The 10,561-nt window shown below is 37.1% G+C and overlaps 1 long non-coding RNA gene and 1 pseudogene across 1 annotated transcript; both read left to right on the forward strand.

Annotated features, from left to right (window-relative positions):
- The first annotated feature begins 7,197 nt into the window (after nt 1-7,197).
- LOC127841586 (uncharacterized) lies at nt 7,198-9,175 on the forward strand. The gene is made up of 3 exons (XR_008031123.1): nt 7,198-7,315; nt 8,526-8,778; nt 9,048-9,175. It is a non-coding gene; the product is annotated as an uncharacterized LOC127841586 (long non-coding RNA).
- A 672-nt stretch (nt 9,176-9,847) lies between these two features.
- LOC127840501 (serine/threonine-protein phosphatase 6 regulatory ankyrin repeat subunit B-like) lies at nt 9,848-10,548 on the forward strand (annotated as a pseudogene).
- The last annotated feature ends 13 nt before the right edge of the window (nt 10,549-10,561 follow it).

Consider the following 10,561-nt stretch of genomic DNA (forward strand, 5'->3'; position numbering starts at 1 on the left):
GAGCGCTCGCTTGAGCAATAAAAGCTGGTCGTCCAACATCGCCTGTGGTCATGATTTCATGAAATATGGTTCTCTAATATGGAAGGGTATTTAGGTAAAAATTACATCCTTCTTTGTGACTGTGTAATGATTCTTGATGGTACTTTCAATTTGTATGTAAACACATTTTCATGCTTGATGAGACTTACACAGTGCCTGATGTCCAATGTCTATTTACATTCTGCTTAATGGTATCATGCATTTACAGTACAGATGCAACATTCTTGTTCGTTAATTGCATGCTGCATATGTGTATGTTGGTTTGTGCAGAGAGACTTGTGCAATAGGCGCAGTGCATAATGGAATCAAATATTGATGCGTTAAATAAATTAACGCGATGGCAAGATGTGAGTTTCACCCAAGCACAAAGCAACATACAATCATGCATGATACAATGACGTCAATTGACAGTCGTTCCGAAATGCTTCGGACGACTACGGAAATTTACGGCGTATAACGGAAATTTTGTATTATATGAGAAGTTGCGCCCCTTTGTAAAATATTTGCTATTGAACGGAAATTAACCGCGTGTTTGTAGACGTACATTTTTTTGGTTAATGACTAACCATAATTTTTGTACAGTATAAATTTACCTTCAATAACCAAAGAAATTCTATGGATACATTTCAATATATGCTACTAATGCATGTATGCAGAGCTCCAGATAAGACGCTTAAAGTCGTAAAAAAAATGAATTAAATTTAGTAAAAAGGTAGACTTAAAATCTGTGCTTACGGTAACACATTGGAAAAATAAAATAAGAATTCAAAATGTGTGATCGTGCGTAAAAACTCAATGCATATAATGTGAACATTTTATCAATGAGTTCACACTCGTCTAGGCCCTCATTTCAATTATGAAATCAACAGCATTTTAACGTTATTATGAATAACAGACCATCTTTAAAACAGTCGAAAAGCCGAACGTTTTCCATTATCTGGTCCTTTTACCGCAAAAAGTCTGCTGTAACCCGGCAATTGTCATGAGCTCTTCTTATACTATAAACCTAAATGCGGATGTGCCAAAAATTATACTTAACTGAAAAACAGGAATTAATAATAGACTAAATTAAGGCTGAATTTTTTTATAGAGTGTAAACCAAGATTTTGCTGAAAAGGTTATCTGGAACTCTGCATGTATGTTGAGAGGAAATCCATTACATAATTTCAAATTTACTAGAGTACTTTTATATTGCACCACATAAAATGCTATAAAACTATAATATTGAAGTGCACATATAAACTTGATTATAGATGGGTAGGTATTTCGTGTCAATCTCTTTCACATATGAAAGAGCTGTTGGTCATGCTGCTTTAAGTACATATAGATGCATTACACAATTTAGATTAAGCAACAAAAAAACTAGGTATTTGCCAAGATTCATAAGAGTCAAATATATACGAGCAGTAAGAGCGTAATCGTGCGCAGCGAGGCTTACTCATGTAGAATTGAAACTCTTATTGCTTTCTTTCGAAATAATTTCATGTGTCCGATCTAATATGCAATAAGCACGGTGTTTTTTTTTTTTTGCGGATTAATGCTCCGTTTTAGATCCATAATTAATGAATGCCTCAATATTTTCAAAAATAAACCCCGGATTAATGTTCACCGAAATTGTTTCATACAGATTGGATATAAATATTATAGAGCTTAACAAAAAAATACATTAAGCCCTGTACTCCCGGCACACGCGCTGGACACACAGGTGGTTAGCGTGTGGCTATGATCATAATTAGTGAAAACATCTTTTTGAATGATAAATACTCATATAATAACGAAAAAACAACTTTTCTATAAAACAAATTCACTATCGTTTTATATATAACAAGGTATCCAACTCGAAATCATCCGAAAACGGGGTGCATCGTTTTGAACAGCCATTCACGGCAGTCAATTCATTGTGTAGGCCAACTGGTCTTCATTGCAATAATAAATGTATATATTTTAATGGTGATTATATAACAAAGGAAACAAATTCAGCTTATTCAGTTTACTAGTCAAAGTGATTCGGATGTTTTCGCATTTTTCCGAAAAAAAGTTATTCCACATACGGAAAATAAACTCGCGCCACCTGTTGTCATAATTTAGTAACTTGCATTCTGCTAAGTTGCATTCTGCTTACTGCCTGTTGCTAACTGCCGTTGTTAATGACGCTTAGTGGCAAAACCGATTTTATGACTGGTTTCAGGATTAATGAACACACAAACATTGGATTGTCACCAAGCATGTTGCAACAATCATCAAGTATAACCGATAGAGAACAAGCATGTTGGAACTGTCATAAGCATGTTAGAATTAACATCACGCACAATGTAAATATACAACATGAATGATGCAATGATGCAGCAATCATCAAGTATAAACGAATAGACAACAGGCATGTTGGAATTGTCATAAAGCAAATTAGAATAAGCATCAGTCATAATGTAAATATTCACCGCGAATGATGTAATTTTTACCTAAATACCCTTCCATACTCTAAAAGCATTAATTGCATCACCGTTAAAATGAACATACCCGTATGGAAAACAACATCTGAAATGTGTATGAAAATGTTCGTATGTAGGTTATAACAGTACTAAGAATGGCAATGAGACATAATTATATTCGACTTTGTCAGTTCGCTTTTGTTGCCTTTGTTAGCTGTGTTATTAAAGACGTCAGTAATTACCTCCAAACATGCTATTATCCAAATATCGTGGTTCACCCCGCACATTAAACTGATCTGCCACTGATCTGCAATCATTGGTCTACACTTTAAGGTAGAATTACAATATAACCGCGTGCACGCGTTTGAACAAAGAAAGCTCGTGGGTGTAATAGACACACTTAGGTGGAACTCTTTAATGTTCATTACTGTTTTTTGAACACTGAGAGGGTGGCAATATAAGGAATTACTCTATTTGACTGGTAATAGGAAAGCTTGTGAAATACTTACTTTTCGATTTTGTAAAATATAAATTACATTATTGTACACAATATCTACCTGAAACAATACATAAAGTAACTTGAAAAATTATTATATTGTGTCAATGTCTCTCATGAAACAGAGCAAATATGACATAAATTTAAAATAAACAGTATTTAAGGTAATATTTGACATTTGAATATGAAATAACTGATGTGTGGATTTGTAATTTACAAAGGCATACGACACGCCCTACAACGATCATGTTAAGTCAAAGGTTTATGGACCGGCGGAATGTAATGCTTGTCCGTGAACCTCGTTATGGACCTGTGAAGTACAAACACTCGAGCGAGGCTTGCAAGCTATATAATTATTGTTTGATCTAGATATTTATCAGCAAAAGGCTTTGTTGTAAATTAGATTGTTTGTTCGAGTAACAGGACCATTTACAATACACACAAGCTGCGTTCTGCATTAAGTACCTTTTATGTCAAGATGCGGCAAGCATAACAACTTTTTAAGTCTACGCATGTTTAAACCATAGTTGTAACATACTTTTTTCGGTAACCAAATGACCATGACTGTTGTTTTGTCTACATGTATTGAGTAATCAATGGTTAATTTTATGCTCATTATATGACATAATTGCACAAGAAAGCAGTAACTGTAATTTCCAGCTACAATCATTGCGTCATCTCGCGGAGACGGTTACCGTCTACCATACCACGCACATCGACATACAATACTCAGGCCATTGGCAATCATTATTATTTAAAGTCGCATCCGTCACATAGGAACTTAATAAGCTTAAGTAAGTTCGAGATAACGTATCAAATTAATACCTATGTGAAGCAAACTATTCGTTCCTGGGATTTGAGATTGAAGCGTACACTTATAGTACCGTTATAAGTTTATGGTTTTCTGAGTTTTTGTGGAATAAGATACATTTGTTCATTTGTGTTCTATGACGAGTATGCTTATATCAAACTTTCGCAATGTGAAACACGATCTAAATGGGAACAATTGTTTTTCTTGCAGCAGACTTACTCGGAACACATATAATCCCAAGGTATAAAAAAAATCCTTGAATATGAATACGAGACAAAATATTAATAGGCGGAATTAGAGGGGGTGAAAACCGCGCACGCCCTCCCAAGTATTTGTCCAATGTTCGACCATTGTTTAATAATGGATACTTTTTTAATGAAAACTACGTAATGTGAATACATTTGGAAATCGAAACTGTAAATCGGGAAGTTATTAGTTAGTTAAATGTTTCTGTAGTCCCACTTTTGCTCAAGTGTTCATTTTCTATCAGCAATGTCTGTATTTAACATACAATAACACCTAAACGATGTAAGACTCAGTTTTGAGCGAAAAAACACACAAACAGGTAGTTATAACAAATGTATGCTAACAATAGGACACAGTAATAAGTCTTTACTAAAAACGTATTTCTAACAAAATAAGACGCTATTTATACATTTGTTGTGGAGTTTGATGCCTTTGAAATGGTCAATTATTCCGCATATTCCGACCCCAACCCTTCAAAATCAGGTATTCTCGCAGAATGACCAGTTTTCACGGAGTTCCGATTAATACATAATTAAATAGAAATAGTTATGTACAATCACGTGCATTTAATAAATTACCGGTTAAGTGCATTACTATCCAAAAGGTAGTAACTGTTTAACAGAGGGACTATTTTTAATTCAAATAAGTTTAATAGATTTGCATCATAATCCTACAAACGATGTTGTGAACGCGTAAATACACAAACACTGCACGTTGTAAGTAACATTTTGCGCTAAAGTGTCCGTGAATTTGTCAGCACGAGAAAGTCGCTGACGCTAAGCGCATAAATATGCATAGCCTATACACGTTTATCAAGATTGAAATGTTAATGTTTGTGTATTTGACGTAATAATATGCGTGTACATTTATCCTGTAACTGAACCCCACATTTATTAATATGTATACTCGTATCTATTATTACAACTCAGCAAAGACAGCTTGATTTAATTAGCAGATTAATTAATCGCCACACAATCTCTGCCCAGTGTAGCAAAGTCATGCAATATCAACGTAACACCCAGTGTAGCAAAGTCATGCAATATCAACGTAACACCCGATACGAGTGACTGGACAAAGGGCATCGGGTGCATCGGTCAACGTTGTCACAAACATTGTATATGGTCAAATTGACTTGTTTGTATTAAAATTAACTTGTGAGAATATTAGTACGCTTATGATCTATTAAATTGTATTATAATAAAAATTAGTATTGGTTTAACCTCGATTTCATAAGATTTAAACAAGACCTGTAGGGCAGGGACGTAACCTTTAACAGCCGTTACGGTGAAACAATTAATCGATTCTTATTTACAAAGGCCGATTTAGTTTGTTAACACAGAGAATGTACAAAGTTCGCGTTCGAATCTGCCGTATTTAATTATCTTTAAATATCAATATAAGTAGATTTTCCTCAAGAACCATTGAAGTGGGGTCGAAGTTCACTAAATCTATGAGCACCGAAATAAAACTTGAACCTTACATGTGTATGTACATTAATGTCGAGTAAATTCGCTATTTTTGTGATATAATGGAGTAAGTCGTTTATCTTAAAGCATTCAATGTTTGCAGTTGAAAACGGTAATGTGTATTTATGTCAAGTTTCACTAAATTGTGACAATGTGCATGATCTCGTGCGCACATAACGCGCATATTTGTTTCTCAAGGGTAATATTTGCATTGTAAAACAAAATAAGATTGACGCTTAATGACACAAATCTTCACAGCAACTTAATGAAAAATTGGATAATAATTAAGTGAGTAAAAATTTAAATGAGCCGAACGATGTTTTAGAGGCTGCGAAATTCGTTATTACTCCGTGTCCGCGGTGATACATTGTGCGCCTATGTTGATGTGTTCCTCTGTTTGCTAGTGCTGCCGCGGATTTTTTTGTAGTCTGTTTTATTGTTTTTATGTTTTTATTCATATGTATCAAATTTTACGTTTTGATTAGCAAGCCTATTCGCCAAGCACACATTTTTGCATATTCGATATTTAGAATATTCGTAGTGTCATATACTAAATTATAGCACGCTCTGGTCTTCTTATGTATTATAAAACTATCACTTGTGTAATTGTTGAACTCGTTGTAAGACTCTCAATTTGCTTCTCTCCGACGCTCTGACTCTCCTATTTTTAAACTATAATACTTTCAAAAATGACGAAATTCTTTCTCCACAAAAAAACGACCATTTGTTCATCTCCAAGTCGTACCTATTCTCTCTGAATACTCGTCGGGTATTTTGATGCACGGTTGTAAATGTATTCATGCGCATTGCTCTTCGTTCAAAGGAGATGCATGAAAAACTATTCAAAATGCGCGATTCATAACAAAATGTTTCATAAACATAAAGTATGCTGAATAAACCGTCGCTATGTTGGATAAGCTGTTTAGTTCATATTTAACGTTTTAGCTGCAAAATGAGATGAGATGAGATGAAACCAAATTATGCACAGAGTGTTTTATTGAATATATGTAAAATTACGTGTAAAGAGCAGCACACATATATGTCATACATGCGTTTCCTGGTTATATTCAATATACATGTACCAAAGAGTTGTATCTATACACCAGCCAGGAATCGAGTGTTGTATTAGCGTGTCTACTGCGTCTCTACTCACATGCTTCACGCAACAGATAGCCCTGGATACCGAACGGCGCTCGACGATTGCCAGGAACTGCCGATGATTACCGTAGTCTTTCCTTTACACAAAAGCATTTTTCGTTGATATGAATGGAGCACGTCGTTTACCCGATATTCGATTTCAAAATTACCGATACTTATAAAGGTTGCCTATCTAGGCAATTTCGTTCATTCAGTGTTAGAAACCGCACTGTGTAGTTGTCTTCAAAGAAGACCGCAGCTTGTAAAATACTGAATTCGACGTCACGAACAACATGACACACATACATGTACAAATAAACGTATGAGTCTGCTACATGTAGCAACCGACTTTGAAAAGCTGCTTCGATTTTTAAGCAAACCCGTGGCTGGTGGATAATAAACGGTGATAAATAGAACCATGTTTAATGTTGTTATACTCGGAAAAAGATATGTAATCGCGTTTAAATTTGAATTTGTTACCCTCCGTTAGAACACATACGGTATTGTATAGATCAGATTCATACATGTTGGTAAACCAAAACACGGAGATATAGTCTTTGTCTGCGGAATTGCGTTGTAACTTAGTTCGATTTATAGTCGGGTGAAGATTCTCGATTTTGGTTGGAATAACAACGCATTAAGTGTTAGTCGTATCATTTAGAGTAAACCTGCTCGTATATATATATAAGAGGTGATTGTTGCTATTCTACTTTGAAAACGGATTTTTACTAACTTGCACTAAGAAACAAAATCTGAGTTTGAAAAGGTTGCATACATACCTGTTGAACATTTTATTAATGCCTGTTAAGTGCCACAGAATTTCAAAGATTTTTAACGGAATGGTCGGGACATAGGATAATACCTATTTGAGTCTGTATTAAACTGTGTATATTAACGTGGCCGCACCTGAATGATATGTTTGGTTTAACTGGGCACGACGTGCTCATAGTGAGCTATTGTGATCACCCGGCGTCCGCCGTCGTGCGGTGTATATTGTCAACATTTAACACATTACCACTCTAAAGGCAACATTTTTGTCTAGTCTTTATGAAACTTGGTCAGAATGTTTGTCTGGACAATATCTTGTCCGAGTTCGAATCTGGGCCACGTGCGTCCAAACTATAGGTCAACAGGTCTATTCTTCCGCAATTAGTGTCATATAAATCAGTGAGTGCTTAAGGGCCAGAATAACCCTCTTGTGTCTTCACATTTGCATAAAGCATTAAATGCCCAGGTGTTATGCAGCTTTCTTGAAGTAATGCTTCGTTGCTGAAATATGATACACGACGTAGCTCCAGACATTGATACTTTCACCAGTGTTATATTACGCAAGAGCTAGTTACTTGTAATTGCTTGCTCATCTTTCGTTTGAATAAACTTCATTCGACGTGAATATTATTCCAAGATTATGTGTTCATGGCTCGCGATTGAACATGATTTAGCTCGTCAAAATAATGTTCACATTGTACTGGTAGATGTTTGCCATAACTTATGTATAAAATGTTGTCCGGTCGGGAAGAAGTACACTTCTCATGATAAAGTAGAAATTCTTCGTTTAATAGTATTAGACGCTCAGTATTTATAATATTTATACAACACTATGTTTGCTGTTGATACACACTGTGTTCTTGTTGTTTTAAACCAGTATTAACCCATTTATGCCTAGCGTCTAGAAAAAAGGCCTTTGCAAACAGCGTATACCCAGATGAGACACCGCATGATGCGGCGTCTCATCAGGGTCTGCGCTGTTTGCTTAAAGGAATTTCTGTAAGAAATATTCTTAATATAGAAATAAATATACTAGCCATCCCTAATTTTGGAAATAAAATTATCCAATTTAGAAGGATGGGGGGTCCACTATCAGGCATAAATAGGTTAATAGGTGTGTCTGTTCATTTCAGGATGAAACCCGTGAACGTTTCGTCCGTTCGCTGAAACATATGACAAACCGAAACTAGGGCACATAAGGCCAACCGATTAACTGATTAACGAAGACGCAAAATTGATCCAGATCGAAGTCATGAGTCAAGACGTACAAGAATTCCATGGTATGAACTTTTTTAAAGACTGCTTGAGAGGGTAGCTCAGATTACCTTCCAAACCAGAGGAATAAAACAGTCGAATTCATGGAATGATTTACCACGATGATTAAAGGTAATTTCATGAAATCTATTTTCCGCGATTGTAGACTGCGTGAGAGTAATTAAATTTCAGTTTACCTGCCAAACTAGAATAATATAACTAGTAGAATTTTTTGAATGATATAGTTCACTAGGGTTTCAAGTTAAGAAGATAATAGTCGCGAATAGTTTTAAATTGGGTTTATGTAATATAATAACTTTACATCCAAGAATAGGCTGGGTTGTTTACCTGGATTAAAATGGCTGGTTCGATTCATGGAAAGAAAAGACGATTATTTACAGGCAGAAATCTGGTACGAGAGATGATATAAAAACTGACGGTGGACTTTTGTTGATGAGGAAAGGGTACCGGCGGTTTACACTCAACACAAACGCTGTGATTTTGAAAAGGACAGTGATTGTGTTACATTTAAAAAATCGCATAGCGGTTTTTGAAGCACAACACTTTAAATCCATAAGAACCGTCTGCATTTTGAATAACGTAATTTCGGAGAACATATCATGTGCGTTGGTTATCCGCCAGTTTTGACACTAATTAATTCCGAGAGATAATTCGCACACACCTGTGATGCTGACTGATAATTAGTGATTTTCGTTACCACCGGCCAGTTCGTGTGTTACAATGCCACTGGCGCTTTGGTTGTATGGATATGATTCAATTGCATCTAATGAAATCTAAAGTTCAACAGGCAAAAACTATTGATCACTAAGTACTTTTATCGTTGCACCGAATTAATATGAACTATAGCACCGAACACTGCGATTTACCGAGTGTTTATTCAATCGCCTAACTTGAAGTGATCCACTATTGTCTGCGACGCTCACGCCTGTTTCGAAACATTTACCATGTCGGTTCTCAGTAGCACGTCAACATCATCACACCTCTTCCGCCTATTTCCGGAAATGCGTCGACGTCACCGGATTGTCTTTCGCGAGGAATAAAGAAGAGACTTTGCCTCTCGGACCGAATACTATTCGCAAAGGCTCGTCTGAATCGCGTCTCGCAGCGTAAGAAACTCTTGATCACAGACGTCCATGAGGACCGTTTCCCGGAAATGCGAGTCTTTCCATGACGAGATGCTATGGAAGCAGCAAAGGCCGGTAAGGATACCAGGTAAATCTCTATTGCTGAAGGCTGTTCGGTGAACTCCGTGGACGATCAAGGACGCTCGGCGCTACACTGGGCCTCGGAGTACGGGTACATGCGGGTCGTGTACACGCTAGTAGACGCTGGCTGGGATGTCAACCTGCTGGACAACAGCGACACTCGCCTCTGCATGTCGCCTGTGACCACCGCAACGGCAATGTGGCGGCATGCCTTATCTCAAATGGATCTCGAATACGTACCGTCGATCTGAATGGCTGCACACCGCTGCATCGCGCAATACACACAAACCTAGAAACAATCGCTTGCATGTTGTGCAACCTCGGGGCGGAGGTGAACGCTAAAACAAAAACAGGTTGGACGCCTCTGCACGAGGCTGCGCGAGTGGGTAACGAATATGTTGTTCGTAAACTGATCAAAGATGGTGCTAACGTCAACGCGGTATCAGAACAGAACGGAAACGCCGTTTTTAACCGCCGTTTTCTACTACAGAATTTCGCACCGTGCTTCCTACACGTGCCTGGAGCCCATACTCGGTCAGCTCATAGAGAAAGGCTGCCAGCTGAGTTTAACGACGGCCAGTGGTCTCCCCTGATGTCCGCCATCTCTGTGTCCAACAGCCGAATCGCCGGCAAACTCATCTTCCACGGCTGCTTACTTCCGGAAGCTCAAGGGTAACGGACGCAGCCTT

Source organism: Dreissena polymorpha, chromosome 8 (assembly GCF_020536995.1).
Source record: "Dreissena polymorpha isolate Duluth1 chromosome 8, UMN_Dpol_1.0, whole genome shotgun sequence".
Lineage (NCBI taxonomy): Eukaryota > Metazoa > Mollusca > Bivalvia > Myida > Dreissenidae > Dreissena > Dreissena polymorpha.